A 16,400-nucleotide genomic window follows, 5' to 3' on the forward strand; every position below is an offset into this window, starting at 1 on the left:
AAACTGCGCCTGGTAATTACCCGTGATATAGTCTATAAAACTCCCCGCGAGTAGTCAGAGATAATTTATGTTTCTGGGTTCGATAAAATGGCGCTCGATAAAACGGCGTTCGATAAACTGTCCGGATCCCGTTTCGGGGTCTCTTCAGCAAAACAAAAGTTACAGCCATTTCCCAGGTAGCACAGAATGTCTAGAAAACGTCGTATTTATGGAGGAAACGTCAGAAAGGGATTTCAGACAGGGAAAGATGGCTTCTAGAAGTAAATCATTGCAAGGATAATATCCCTCAGACAATGACGTCTTTAAAACGTATTTCTGATAACTGCTGTTAGCAGTTCTTCCTCTAGCCTTCTTGTAGCCGGCCGTACAGTCCCGCGCTTGGGCGCGCGCTGGTTTGAGAGTAATCAGGTTTGGCGCCAACGGTATGGCCTGATGTGACTCCATGGACTGGGAAAACAGTGACTTTCCTCTCTGCCTCTACCTCCTCCGCAGCGTTCGCATGAGCTGGGGCGCGCACTGGGTTGAAGAGTAATCATTTTGGCGCCAACCCCAACGGTCAGTTTGCGGCTGGGCGCCGATCTTCGAGCTTCTTTGTGTAGCCCTCATTTTTGTAAGTGTTGTGACTTCCTCTTCGTCACCCCTTGCAGCAGACGACGCTAACCATCATCATTTCATTACGCTTCACGAGCTGCCGCATGCTCATGTGGAGGCGCCGGCTCGCGCCTGCTTCTTCTTCTGTTTCCATTAAAGCCTCACCAGATCACGACGTGTCGCTCCCCTTCCTGAGCATCGCGCCGCAGCTGGAGGACCCAGAGGTCCAACACATGGTGCCGAAAACCCGGGACTTCTAGACGACGCCAAGCCATCGACGCACGGAGCCGCGAAAGCCCTGAAAAAGACGCGGCGCCTGCGATCTTGGCGAGTTCCCAGCTGCGTGCGACCGGATGGAACGACAGCTTCGACGACGACGCAGCCTACGGGCGCAACTTGATGGCCTTCTAACGGAAGCGGAAGGCCACATAAGTGGAAACAGAGAGGCGACGGCAGGAGCGGTGAGTGTACTGCTCGAACGAATCAATGCATTCTATGGCCAGATAGAGAAGTTGGACGAGGCGATCTTTGAAGAGACATCGGAGGACCTAGTAGACAGCGAGACGACAGACGCGGGACAATACCGCGACAAGGTTGTAAGCGCTACCGCGAACCTTCGTCTCAAGCTGCAAGAATCCCGGTCTTCAACGCCACGTCCGACGACCGTCCACCCATCACCGACTGGCAAATGCAAGCTTCCGCAGTTAGAGCTCCTCAAATTTGACGGGAACCGCAGATCGTGGCAGCGATTCTGGACGCAGTTTTCGGCGGCCGTCCACAGCAACGACGAGCTCAGCACGGCTGACAAGTTCAACTACTTGAGCAGCCTCGTGACTGGAGCAGCTGCATCGGCCATATCTGGACTGCAAGCGACGGAAGAGTGCTACAAGGACGCCATCGAGATATTGAAGAAGCGCTTTGGAGATGACCGCATCATTGTGCAAGATCATCTGCGAGGCCTCCTGGACCTGAAGCCGGTGTCGTCGTCATCCGACGTCCGACAACTGAGGCACCTTTACGATCGGGTCCAGGTTCATATCCGAAGCCTCAAGGCGCTTGGCACAAGCTCCACGACCTACTGCACCATGCTGCGTGAAATCCTTTTAAGGGTACTACCGACAGACATGGTCCTGCGGTTCCATGAGGGGCGCAAGACGCCATTTTCCCCAGATGGCGCTTCATTGAACCCACACGGCGACTCCTCCGGTCGAATGACCTCTCCGGACCACGAGCTTCAACTGCTCTTGGATTTCTTCGACCATCAGCTCACGTGTCGGGAGGCTCTTGATGAACACGCCACACAGCAAATTCATCGAACCTCAGAAGATGGACGAAAACGCAGCTTTCTGCATGACGTTGCAACGACCTCAGCTTTACAAGGCACAGTGAGCAGGCTACAGCAGTGTTTGTTTTGCCACTCTGGAACGTACTCTGCCGAAGACTGTAATGCCGAACAACTGAGCCTTTCGTCCAAAAAGGAGATGCTCGCCAAAGCTGGACGATGCTTCCGTTATCTCAAGAAGGGTCACTTGGCGAGAGATTGCAGAAGCCAGCTAAAATGTGGCAAGTGCATGAGGAGGCATGTAACATCCGTGTGCGCCTCAGACAGTACTAAGAACGACGACGGCCACGTTACCTCGACCCCTGTCAACTTGGTCTCCAAACAAGCGGGCTCAGTCGTGCTGCTGCAGACTCTCACAGCCAAAATAGGAGGCATGAAAACGTCAGGGCGCTACCGAGTTCTGTTCGATGGGGGAAGCCAGCGGAGCTTCATTACTGCCAGTGCTTCTGAAAAACTCGGTTGCAAACCGCTGGGCGAGGAAACGTTAACCGTAGGCGTGTTCGGAGGTCACAATACGCGGAAAACGATGAAGAAGGTACGAGTCATCCTTTTCGCTGCAGACAACATACGCCGGATTAGTATCGAAGCGCTGGAAGTGGAGACGATATGCAGCGAAAATATTCCCCTACCAGGAGAGAGAGTTTTAACGGCTATGAATGAGATGCACCTGGATACGCAGCCTCTCTCTGTTCAAGGAGTTAATGACAAGCAGACTGCGGTCCTCGTTGGCTCGGACTATTACTGGGAGCTGCTAACGGGTACCGTAAAACCTGTGCATGGAAAGCTGAAGGCTGTAGAGACCAAATTAGGATGGACTGTGCAAGGCCCATCGTGTGCTGCAGCCGACATCATTCAGTGTGCCAGTGCTGTTGTCCTTCGATCGTCCGTTGAAGATGGAGTGGTCTCTAAACTTTTTCGTCATTTCTACGAACTTAAAAGTGTCGGAGTCAAGACCCCAGAAGGACGAGTGGCAAGCAGCGATTCCGCGCTGCTGCCGAATTCCGAGCAAAACACCACGGAGAGAGACAAGTGGGCATCCCCACAACCAGACCATCCACTACCCGACTTAGACGCGTGGAAAATCACAAAGGTGCCCTTTAGAACAAATTCGAGTACTGTACTCCCAACGGTTACGTCGAAGCACCAATTCAAATCAGTGGAAAACAGCTACCCACTGACAGCCCGACTGCCGAAAGGCTCCCTAGACGGTCCTTTTATTGGAGCAGAGTTCCCTAGTAAAGAAGCGATGCACCAGAATAAGGTCTTCCGAGAAGCGTCAACGAACACAAGACAATTGGCAAGCAACGACCCTGTTGCATCCTCCGTTTCGGAACAAGGAACTCCTTCATCGGAAAAGTCTTTTTCCTCGCTTTCTGGAGGCTCAAAAGTTCTACGATTTCACAGCAACAAGCAGTCGGACACCTTTCCGATCAAGTCGAAGATAATCCTGCACTCCAGCGAGCTGGTGCCACAGCCAGCAGAAAATCTTCGTGAGCGAACGTCTGAATTACGAACCGAGTCCAAAAGACGCAAACGCAGAAAGAAAGAACGAGTCAGAAGACGTCATGCCGAGCACAGAGGGAGGCTTCAAGTGAAAGTTCACATGGTCCAGACAAGGAGCACAAAACCCTCGGTCGTTCAAACCCTCACAAGGGGAACCTGGCTTGCAAACGAACCATGGCGTGACTTGAAGGTGTAGCAACACGCCCGATGGTATAAGCACCGGTGGCGGCAAAAACGATCTCGGCATCAGAGGAGTGATGATACCAAGGATATCACGCCCAACCAAGCAAAAGAGACACCCTTGAAGAAAAACTTGGGCTACACTGTGAAAGGCAACGTCCAATACAACTCTGTAGTTTGGGACAAATCTCATTGGTAGACTTGATGGCATCGTCGGGCCCAGCAGTGTACGTTTTTCCTGGGGCACTACACCCAAGCGTCCCGTACCCCTACTTAACCCTTTGGAAGCCCCTTAGCGCCATCTGTCGGCGGGGGAGACTGTTGTGACTTCCTCTTCGTCACCCCTTGCAGCAGACGACGCTAACCATCATCATTTCATTACGCTTCACGAGCTGCCGCATGCTCATGTGGAGGCGCCGGCTCGCGCCTGCTTCTTCTTCTGTTTCCATTAAAGCCTCACCAGATCACGACGTGTCGCTCCCCTTCCTGAGCATCGCGCCGCAGCTGGAGGACCCAGAGGTCCAACAGTAAGTATTTGCTATTTGTGCCGTTTTCATTGGCCACATAATTGTTCTGCCCGTTGATACCGCCGCGCTGTGACATGTTTCTGATGTATTTGTGACAGTGATTCTGAAAAAAAGCTTTATTTCCAGCCACAAGCACCCGTTAAGTTGTCTTGATGTGTGCAGTTTCGCGATGTTGTCAAACATGAGTGTTGTATACGTAATACCGTGGTTAGTTTTAAGCGAGAAGTATTTGGTTAAGCAGCTGCTCCTGGAATATATTGTTGGCATTGTAACATTTATCAAATGTTTTGGTTTACTTGCGCGTCAACTTGTGCTGCATTTTGGCATCCTTGGTCGGAAACGCTGAGCTGCGCTTTCACCGTAATTTTTAAGAAAGCCGGCGTCAAAATTTTGCGGCATCTTTTTTGCACTAACCCAGGAGGGCCGTAGGCGAACAAGTGGGTTTGTTTCACTCCTTATGAGAGAATTTCTGTCGTCCCATGCCATGACGCAGTGCCTGCCTGACAGGGCGTCGTGGGTGAACGTTTAGCCAGCCGCAGCGCCTGAGATATCCGTGTTTTGATGCCGATAAAGCTCTTCAAACCGCCTCCAACACGGGTGCCTCTGCTCGAAGCGGCACTGCGATTTTACTGGCGCCTGTTTATTTGTTTTTCGCAGCAATTAATATCAACGTATTGCCGCAATTAAAATCTACGTACGTTCAAATCGCGATCTGTTTCGGAACCGACCCGACTGTTGCCATCGCAACATGCCGCCCCAACCAGATGATAGACGTGGTAAGCGTCGCAAGATGTTAAATCCTGGTTAGAGATAAGGCTCTTTCGGCAATGTTAAATTAAAGTAGTGCAAAAATGTCGCGCGATGGTTAGTTTTGCATATTTTAAGCAAATTTTAAAATATATCAGCTTGAAACATCAATTCTTGGGAGTGGATATTCGGCCGGCAGCCGGCCTACCCGCGCGAGCGGAAGTTTGCCGGCAGTCTCCCCTTTATTGGCTTGCTGCGGTCACATGATTAGTGCCGGCATGCTGTATGAGAACGCGCTTTGCCGGCAGACAGCTGGAGAGTTTTCTTTCGCAAGCTGCCGTGAAGCGAAGAGTGCCGGTCTTCCGCGCTGTAAGCTGTTATTAGCCGGCAGCTTTCTTTGCAGTTTTCTGTCGGAGCTGCCTAATTATTTGCCGGATCTTTGCCTTAGCCGCGACACATCGATGTTCCGTTAGGTGAAGGGTGCATGCCTTTTGCGCTAATAATTATTTGCCGGCAGCTTGGTTTAACTAAAGGTCATATTCTAGGCCCGATTTTAACGCGCTGTGGCGGCGCAAATAACCGAAATCAGGTTCTCACGGCAATAATTGCTCTCACGGCAAATAATTATTCTGACACGAAATGCCGGCAAATTGCTCTCAAATTGCCGGCAAATTGCTCTCAAATTGCCGGCAAATTGCTCTCACGGCAAATAATTATTCTGACACGAAATGCCGGCACTCTTTGCTCGCGAAGGACAACTTCCGTGACAGTACGACCACGTGGGTTATTTCGGTTATTTGCGCCGTCACAGCGCTTTTAAAATGGACCTAGAATAGGACCTTTACTTAAACGAAGCTGCCGGCAAATAATTTCGTAGCCCAAAAGGCCTGCACCCTTCACCTGACGGAATATCGCTGTGCCGTGGCTCAGCGAAGCAGCTGGCAAATAATTAGGCAGCTCGCGACAGAAAACTGGGGCCAGAAAAACAAGCTTGTGCCACCTCGTCAGAGGTTAGTCAATAGGTAGTCAACTCCTTTTTGGGCTGTGAAGCCTGCAGTGTTAAATGAAATAGCACCATGCTTGCTGCTTCAGCTTGCACTGGTTAACTTTTTATTATCTTATTGCAACTGCTCAGTTTAGTTAAATTTATGTGGTCCGTAAAATAGCCCGTAAAAAAAGGATGTTCTCTGAAATATGCGTGCGTGTACAACTCTTTTTAAGAGGCTGTGAGAGCGAATATGCAAACACGAGGAGCCACGGACGCAGAAATGAAGACAGTCATCATGATCCAGCTCAAGAATGCAAAGGCGCGAACGTAAGACCCACATTGACTAACACATAACGTTTTTATTGGCTTTTTTTCTGCAGTTCATCCAGACAACCTGAACAGCTGGAGGTACGACCAGTACAGAACAGCTAATTAAGGAAAGTGCAAGAAATGGGAAAGGCGTCGTCGACAGAAAGGTCACAGAGGATTTGCCCCTCATCAGTGCAGACAAGAGGACCCCATTATCTGTTGTGGTTGCTGAGGGTATTTTTTTTTCAAGCACGTATGAACCATGACTATTGATGAAACGTTTTGGCATTTAGGATACGTTTACTACTACTGGTGATATTTGCTAGTCGTGCCGCACATGGCGTTTTATTTGTTTAGAAAAGTTGTGCATTGTTTTCTTTTTTTTTTCAACCATGTATGAACCATGTGTATTGAAGAAAAGCTTTTGCATTTAAGATATGTTCACTCCCGCTGGTGATGCTTTGTTAGTCATGCTGCACGTGGCTTTTTATTTGGAAGAAAGTATTTAACACATTTTGTGGTACATTTTTACAATGTGATCTTTCAGATAAACGCAGTTCAATTGTTTCACTTTCCTAAGTGACTATCATTTTTTGTAGAACAAGTTGTCCTTGCATCTTATTGTTTAAGTTTAAAAACAAATGTACAAAGTTGTGGACCTGATGGTACAATTTTCTTCTATTTATATTTTTTCGTGAAAGTTTTATTTGTGCTGCATACTTGCTTTCAAATAATCATACACAACTGTACAAGTTGTGGACGTGATGGTGAGAGTTTCTTGCGTGTGTCTTTTTTGTAGTGTTTTATTTGTGCTGCATTCGTACCTTCCAATATCCATAAGCAAGTTCACAAAGTTATGGACCTGATTTTACAAGTTTCTTGCATTGATTTATTTTGTTTTTGTTTTCAGAGTTCTGTTTGCCCTCCATCCTTTGTTTAAAAATAAGAAAGTGTAGAGTTCTGGACTTGTTAATACAAGTTTGTTGCATTGCTCTTATCTTGTTAAGTGTTTTATTTGGACGTTTTTATATAAGATGCTTCTGGCAGGTGGAAAGGACGCTTTCACCGCAATGTTTTCTGAATTGTAGCGGTATTTTTCTCCTCAGTACATTACCCCCATTGCTTGATCTCAATAAAATGTTTGCTCGAGCCAAATGGCTTTTAATTGCGAATGCATGCAGCAAAGCCGCTGCATTCGCCCCCAGCATCACCTCCGGGGGAGGGGGGTATGGCAGGGGGTTCATAAAGCCGTATTTCATAAGTCTAAAAAGCGGCTCTAAATATCCCAAGAAAGGGATTCTTAGCAGCTTTCTAAAGCCCTTTGCTAGACCAGAATTATCAGAACGTCTTCTAACCATCTAAAATGCGGATTGAAAAGTCGCATTGACAGACTTATACAGCTCTTGTAAAATCCAACTTCCAAACCGATTTTTGAGGATGTTTTAAAGAGAGTAAATAAATCGTCTAGAAATAGTAATACCCGCTGGACATTAGACGCGATTTAAGACCTTTCGAAAACGTCGCGAATGCGTGATCGGATTGTCTGGGATGTTTGCTAGCCGTTTCTTTCGTCCTGAAAAATCGCGGTAGTAGAAGTATTTAAGCTCTTTTGTGCTACCCCAGTAGCACAAAAGAGCTTAAATACTTCTACTACCGCGATTTTTCAGGACGAAAGAAACGGCTAGCAAACATCCCAGACAATCCGATCACGCATTCGCGACGTTTTCGAAAGGTCTTAAATCACGTCTAATGTCCAGCGGGTATTACTATTTCTAGACGATTTATTTACTCTCTTTAAAACATCCTCAAAAATCGGTTTAGAAGTTGGATTTTACAAGAGCTGTATAAGTCTGTCAATGCGACTTTTCAATCCGCATTTTAGATGGTTAGAAGACGTTCTGATAATTCTGGTCTAGCAAAGGGCTTTAGAAAGATGCTAAGAATCCCTTTCTTGGGATATTTAGAGGCGCTTTTTAGACGTATGAAATACGGCTTCATGAACCCCCCTGCCATACCCCCCTCCCCCGGAGGTGATGCTGGGGGCGAATGCAGCGGCTTTGCTGCATGCATTCGCAATTAAAAGCCATTTGGCTCGAGCAAACATTTTATTGAGACCAAGCAATGGGGGTAATGTACTGAGGAGAAAAATACCGTTACAATTCAGAAAACATTGCGGTGAAAGCGTCCTTTCCACCTGCCAGAAGCATCTTATATAAAAACGTCCAAATAAAACACTTAACAAGATAAGAGCAATGCTACAAACTTGTATCAACAAGTCCAGAACTCTACACTTTCTTATTTTTAAACAAAGGATGGAGGGCAAACAGAACTCTGAAAATAAAACAAAATAAATCAATGCAAGAAACTTGTAAAATCAGGTCTATAACTCTGTGAACTTGCTTATGGATATTGGAAGGAACGAATGCAGCACAAATAAAACACTACAAAAAAGGCACACGCAAGAAACTCACCATCACGTCCACAACTTGTACAGTTGTGTATGATTATTTGAAAGCAAGTATGCAGCACAAATAAAACTTTCACGAAAAAATATAAATAGAAGAAAATTGTACCATCAGGTCCACAACTTTGTACATTTGTTTTTAAACTTAAACAATACGATGCAAGGACAACTTGTTCTACAAAAAATGATAGTCACTTAGGAAAGTGAAACAATTGAACTGCGTTTATCTGAAAGATCACATTGTAAAAATATACCACAAAATGTGTGAAATACTTTCTTCCAAATAAGAAGCCACGTGCAGCATGACTAACAAAGCATCACCAGCGGGAGTGAACATATCTTAAATGCAAAAGCTTTTCTTCAATACACATGGTTCATACATGGTTGAAAAAAAAAGAAAACAATGCACAATTTTTCTAAACAAATAAAAAGCCATGTGCGGCACGACTAGCAAATATCACCAGTAGTAGTAAACCTATCCTAAATGCCAAAACGTTTCATCAATAGTCATGGTTCATACATGCTTGAAAAAAAAAAATACCCTCAGCAACCACAACAGATAATGGGGTCCTCTTGTCTGCACTGATGAGGGGCAAATCCTCTGTGACCTTTCTGTCGACGACGCCTTTCCCATTTCTTGCACTTTCCTTAATTAGCTGTGCTGTACTGGTCGTACCTCCAGCTGTTCAGGTTGCCTGGATGAACTGCATAAAAAAAGCCAATAAAAACCCTAGGTGTGTAATCCGTTTAAAATACCCTGTATGTGCTAGTCAATGTGGGTCTTACGTTCGCGCCTTTGCATTCTTGAGCTGGATCATTATGACTGTCTTCATTTCTGCGTCCGTGGCTCCTTGTGTTTGCATATTCGCTCTCACAGGCTCCTAAAAAGAGTTGTACACGCACGCATATTTCAGAGAACATCCCTTTTTTACGGCCTATTGTACGTACCACATAAATTTAACTGAACTGAGCAGTTGCAATAAGATAATAAAAAGTTGAACCAGGGCAAGCTGAAGCAGCAAGCATGGTGCTATTTCATTTAACACTACAGGCTTCACAGCCCAAAAAGGAGTTGACTACCTATTGACTAACCTCTGACGAGGTGGCACAAGCTTGTTTTTCTGGCCCGAGTTTTCTGTCGCGAGCTGCCTAATTATTTGCCAGCTGCTTCGCTGAGCCACGGCACAGCGATATCTTCCGTCAGGTGAAGGGTGCAGGCCTTTTGGGCTAGAAAATTATTTGCCGGCAGCTTGGTTTAAGTAAAGGTCCTATTCTAGGTCCATTTTAAAAGCGCTGTGACGGCGCAAATGACCGAAATAACGAACGTGGGCGTACTGTCACGGAAGTTGTCCTTCGCGAGCAAAGAGTGCCGGCATTTCGTGTCAGAATAATTATTTGCCGTGAGAGCACGGCCGGGTGGCTTATTTCGGTTATTTGCGCCGCCACAGTGCGTTAAAATCGGGCCTAGAATATGATCTTTAGTTAAACCAAGCTGCCGGAAAATAATTATCCTAGCGCAAAAGGCATGCACCCTTCACCTAACGGAACATCGATGTGTCGCGGCTAAGGCAAGGAGCCGGCAAATAATTAGGCAGCTCCGACAGAAAACTGCCAAGAAAGCTGCCGGCTAATAACAGCTAGCTTACAGCGCGGAAGACCGGCACTCTTCGCTACACGGCAGCTTGCGAAAGAAAACTCTCCAGCTGTCTGCCGGCAAAGCGCGTTCTCATACAGCATGCCGGCACTAATCATGTGACCGCAGCAAGCCAATAAAGGGGAGACTGCCGGCAAACTTCCGCTCGCGCGGGTAGGCCGGCTGCCGGCCGAATATCCACTCCCAAGAATTGATGTTTCAAGCTGATATATTTTAAAATTTGCCTACAATATGCAAAACTAACAATAGCGCGACATTTTTGCACTACTTTAATGTAACATTGCCGAAAGAGCCTTATCACTAACCAGGATTTAACATCTTGCGACGCTTACCACGTCTATCATCTGGTTGGGGCGGCATGTTGCGATGGCAACAGTCGGGTCGGTTCCGAAACAGATCGCGATTTGAACCTACGTAGATTTTAATTGCGGCAATACGTTGATATTAATTGCTGCGAAAAAAAAAAATAAACAGGCGCCAGTAAAATCGCAGTGCCGCTTCGAGCAGAGGCACCCGTGTTGGAGGCGGTTTGCAGAGCTTTATCGGCATCAAAACACGGATATCTCAGGCGCTGCGGCTGGCTAAACGTTCACCCACGACGCCCTGTCAGGCAGGCACTGCGTCATGGCATGGGACGACAGAATTCTCTCATAAGGAGTGAAACAAACCCACTTGTTCGCCTACGGGCCTCCTGGGTTTAGTGCAAAAAAGATGCCGCAAGATTTTGACGCCCGCTTTCTTAAAAATTACGGTGAAAGCGCAGCTCAGCGTTTCCGACCAAGGATGCCAAGATGCAGCACAAGTTGTCGCGCAAGTAAACCAAAACATTTAATAAATGTTACAATGCCAACAATATATTCCAGGAGCAGCTGCTTAACCAAATACTTCTCGCCTAAAACTAACCATGGTATTACGTATACAACACTCGTGTTTGACAACATCGCGAAACTGCACACATCAAGACAACTTAACGGGTGCTTGTGGCTGGAAATAAAGCTTTTTTCAGAATCACTGTCACAAATACATCAGAAACATGTCACAGCGCGGCGGTATCAACGGGCGGAACAATATGTGACCAATGAAAACGGCACAAATAGCAAATACTTACAAAAATGAGGGCTACACAAAGAAGCTCGAAGATCGGCTCCCAGCCGCAAACTGACCGTTGGGGTTGGCGCCAAAATGAATACTCTTCAACCCAGCGCGCGCCCACGCTCATGCGAACGCTGCGGAGGAGGCAGGGGCAGAGACGAAAGCCACTGTTTTCCCAGTCCATGGAGTCACATCAGGCCATACCGTTGGCGCCAAACCTGATTACTCTCAAACCAGCGCGCGCCCAAGCGCGGGACTGTACGGCCGGCTACAAGAAGGCTAGAGGAAGAACTGCTAACAGCAGTTATCAGAAATACGTTTTAAAGACGTCATTGGCTGAGGGATATTATCCTTGCAATGATTGACTTCTAGAAGCCATCTTTTCCTGTCTGAAATCCCTTTCTGACGTTTCCTCCATAAATACGACGTTTTCTAGACATTCTGTGCTACCTGGGACCTGGGTTTCTGCAACCATTTTTATCCCGTACATGTCCAAATGTTTACAACAAACGACAATTCCTCGACTTCAACCATTTCACTGTGGATCACCTAATTACGACAAGTAAATGAATCAGTAATAAAATACCTGTCAAGCCGCACTATAGTTTTTCCCGGGATGTCTACGCTACAGCAGCTTCCTGAAAAGTTGGGGCTTTGTCGCAAAGCGTATTCTGCTGAACGATCCTGCTGACATAGCACGGTAAAGTAGAAATGCACACGAGCGAGCGACTTCGAGCTGCGCTGTAAAATAAATAACTTTATTGCCACCTACTCGGGAAAAAATTGGGTATAACAAATGGTTGAATAAAGCAAGACCAGGTGACGCTTTCCGGCTTACCGCAGTTCTTCCAGATGTGATTACTATGAAGTTATTGAGCGCAGTGCAATGAATTTTTGTGCAGCCTATATTGGGGACAAAAGCTTGCTTTTTGCGCAGTTTCAAGTTTATAACTTTGTTCTACCAGGCTTCATGGCCATTAAAATATCCCTTATAGGTGTCTGAACAGTAATTTTTGATATTTAATGACACGCAAACTATTCGGAGTTTCATATCCAAGTCCACTTCTTGTTCAGTGCGAAATATCACTTTTCTCTTGCGGATTAACTAAGCTCCTGCCCAGTTATATTTTTGAGCAGGAAAGCTGGGGGTGAATCAATTATAAATGAGTGATTGTTCGTTGATCTTCCGTCTTGCACGCCAACTGGAGGTTGGGGTGACTTTGCGCGCCAAACTCGTTGCCAAAGTAAATGAGGGCCAGGAAGACGAAGTTTGAAGTAAAATAACGAGATTTACGTATGCTTATTTACATTTGTGAAAGATGGTAAAAGAGGGGAAATCATCCGGATTGACGACATGGGAACCAACCCGTTCGGCGAAGTAGATTGGGCTGCCCACCCTACACAAAAATACTGATAGCATCCTCGATTAACCGCACCGGTGCACACCGGGGCACACCGGTGCGCCTTTTCATCCTCGATAAACCGCACCGGTGTGCACCGTCCGTCCTCGATAAACCGGGGTGCTGCGGGGTGCACCGTCGCGGGGCAATTTTCGGTTGCACCGGCGCGCATCGAGAGAGTCGACGGTGCGCCGGCGTGCAGTCCCGAGATGCATCGCGGACGATGCCGGCGAAGGAGCTTCCTCCGCCGTCTGCTGCAGCGACGGCGCCATCGCCGCACTCGTGTCAAGGCGGACGGAGCTGTGTATTGTTGCTGACAAGGATGGCGTGCTTGTGAATTCATCGGGCAACGATGCGACAGTCTCCTAACGGGCGGTAACAACGGCCAGTGATTGTAAATGAGGACGCGAACTTTGTGTACTTCAAAGGCGGCTGCATGCATTGCCAGAAAGTTGGGGATTGACATTCGTTTCGTTCGATCGAATTATCATGAACTGTTACCGGAGTGCCTAGACGATGAAGACCTACTTGTTTTGCTGTAACGGAAGGGCGGAACAAAACAGGCACTCGCATTATGGCTCAAACGAAGATTAGAAGCAGCTTGTATGTAGCTGTTTAGTGGAAGCGGTGGCGGTACGTTGTTCCGCATGTGTGACGGATTTAAGTTGTGCATACATATAATCATTGGCCTTCAATAAATACCACTTTCAAATATAGCTGTGTCTCATTACAGTGCTGTATTGTTACTTGTGAACGTTTTTATGAGTTGATTTCTTAGATTAAGAGATGGCGCCTGGGTAGAACCGCCCCGTTTGTCCTCGATCAACGCTCCGTGCCGGTACGCACCGTCGTGGGGCACTGTGCACCGCGCCGGTTTTGGGGGCAACACCGGTGCGTGTTTATCGAGGACGCTATGAAATATTCGTCCACTCGCGGGGAAGTATTTTCACCTACACCCTTGCGTATCCCATCCCTCCGGGTGTAGGCCCGTTCGTCACATGGCGTTTCGTCATAGGCCGGTTCCTAATAGGCCGTTTGGTCACATAGGATCATTCGTCATAGGACATTTTGTCACTTAGGGAAGTTCGTCACAGGAACGGTATAACAAAATTTGCGGTGTGTTTTTAGACGTAAGTGGTGATAAGGCATCACTCATTATCTTTCGTACATCTTGCATAATGGTTGCTGGGTGAGAAGGTGTAATTGTAACTAATTTGTACGTGTTGTTCTCACAAATTACGTGATTCCCGCAATGAACCTTTTTCCAGTACCGGTCCCTTTACCGGCCGCCACGGCGAAGTAAAAGTGGCAGTAAGGCACACCCCCAAGAAATTTTGGCTTTCGGAGAACTCGTGCACAAAATATCCTGGTCCTGCTGCCGCTCCCGCACTGACCCAGTGGCGGTCCCAAGGGGGGGGCGACGGGGGCGGTCGCCCCCCCCAAAGAGGTCCTCAGTTTCCTATTTGTAGTTTTTTTAAGCATTCCACTTGCGCGAAGTTAAATCCCAGCGGGTTACACCGCATACGCGCACACGCCTCCATGGTTATCACCACCTCCGCAGAATTGGCGCAAAGGAGGGGAGCGATTCTTTATTCGCCTCGCCCCCCCCCCCAAAAAAAAAAAATCGCCCCCCCCCCCCAAAACCGATCTCTGGGACCGCTACTGGCTTGAACGTGGGCAGGAAGGAAAAACAGTGCGACTCCCACGCTACCTCTCTCCATTTCTCCCTCTCCCTCCCTCTCCCTCTCTCTCCCTCTTCCTCCCCCCCTCTCTCTCTCTCTCTCTCTCTCTCTATCTCTCTCTCTCTCTCTCTCCTTATATATCTTCCTGTTTGAGGATGCGTAGATACTGTATATATGAAGGTTTATTCGTTTCCAAGGGCGCAGCGTCTGGGAGAACATTAACAACAAAGTGATAAAATTTCCCCACACAGATAAAAAAATCCTCTCATTCGCATTGATCGTCGCTGCACGACTTAAATGCAGTAGAGCTAATGGATTGGAGCTGATCACAACTTCCTTCTTCCCTTTATGTCAGGCACTGGAATAGTCAGACTCATTGTCTGACATAACCGACCGTTTCTTGGGGCAGCAGCTAACCTCGACAGTAGCTCAGTGCAACGCCATCTTTTGCTTTGCAGTTTTATCAAGGCAGGAACAAGACGAGCGAGTTGAAAGCAACGGCGAGGACAAGCCGCAGCCTTTAATCTGCGTTGATTCGTTCTGTTCTTTAGGGCGAAGCCCCTCAAGGGCTTGGGCTGTCGGCGTCTCCTGACGTCGTCGTCGTTTCATGTAGTCACGGTACTAACCGGGACACCAATTTTTCAACGTCTCGCGCTAGAACGTAAGGCGTACTAAAAGAACACACCGGTACACTCGTTTTTTAACGCCTCCAGCTAGAACTGTTCATCTCCGTGGGCAAAAACGCATGCTAAAAGAACCCAGGGGGACACTTTTTTTTCCGACGCTTTGTTCTAGAACGTTTCGTCTCCGTGGGCAACAACACGTACTAAAAGAACACACCGGTACACTCGTGCTTCGGGCTTCAAAGGCACGAGACTTTTACACAAAGCTGCATACCTCTACCCCCAGTGGGTTCATCTCAGTCGACAAAAACGCCAGGGCGCCAAGAATACACTTATACACTGAAGGCTTCGCCCCTTACCAGGTTTCACGTTAGTGGAGATGGCCCGTTTTTTTCTCCAAGAGGACGGGGGTAGGGGGGGGGGGGGTACCTCGGTAATAAAGTGGCTCTGGCCACCTCACAGATCATTGGACGCGCATTCCGCGTGTGGGGATGTCATTTTATTTGGCTTAAAACGCTTGGTGCTAATTTCTAGTTCCCGGCACCAACATCATCGCATCACTTAAAGTGGTTAGAGGGGACGTTCGTTTCTGATGCAGCGTTCTATGCATTGCTACGTCAACTTTGGGTCTTCAGTGGTCCAATATTTTCACGAGTATTGCGTCAAATTCTTGGAACTGAAAACTGTTCCTGTCCGGAAGGAAGGTCGCATTGCGCATATTGTGTCCTGCATCGTAGTATGCGAATACTTAATAGAAGAATTGGCCGCCTGTGTGCTCGTGCCGCTGGGAATGTCGTCGAGAGGCGATAGTGGTCGGCCGCCCTTTCCATGCAACTGCCTCTCTTTCCTTGCATGCCCCGCAAGCGTGCACACAGACGTGCCACGCCCTCCGGCACAGTTATTACATATTGCTTGGGAAACCTCACACCTCGTTGTTGCATAGCCCAGAGAACAATATTTAAAGCACATCGGCACGTACAAGTTCTCATTGAATACACAAGGGGTCCAACCAGTGGCGGTCCCAAGGGGGGGGGGGCGAAGGGGGCGGTCGCCCCCCCCCCCCGAAGAGGTCCCCAGTTTCTTATTTTTAGTTTTTTTAAGCATTCCACTTGCGCTAAGTTAAATCCCAGCGGGTTGCACCGCATACGCGCACACGCTTCCATGGTTATCACCACCTCCGCAGAATTGGCGCAAGGAGGGGAGCGATTCTTAATTCGCCTGCCCCCCCCCCCCCCAAAAAAAAAAAAAAAATCGCCCCCCCCAAAACCGATCCCTGGGACCGCTACTGCACTGACCCG

General features: G+C 47.7%; 1 long non-coding RNA gene across 1 annotated transcript; it reads left to right on the forward strand.

Moving 5' to 3' along the window:
- Nucleotides 1–537: 537 nt before the first annotated feature.
- On the forward strand, nt 538–6,334 carry LOC144149414 (uncharacterized). The gene is made up of 3 exons (XR_013318301.1): nt 538–610; nt 6,112–6,205; nt 6,259–6,334. It is a non-coding gene; the product is annotated as an uncharacterized LOC144149414 (long non-coding RNA).
- Nucleotides 6,335–16,400: the final 10,066 nt, after the last annotated feature.

This window comes from Haemaphysalis longicornis, unplaced genomic scaffold (genome assembly GCF_048455015.1).
Source record: "Haemaphysalis longicornis isolate Haplotype H1 unplaced genomic scaffold, Haemaphysalis longicornis Haplotype H1 scaffold_8, whole genome shotgun sequence".
NCBI lineage: Eukaryota > Metazoa > Arthropoda > Arachnida > Ixodida > Ixodidae > Haemaphysalis > Haemaphysalis longicornis.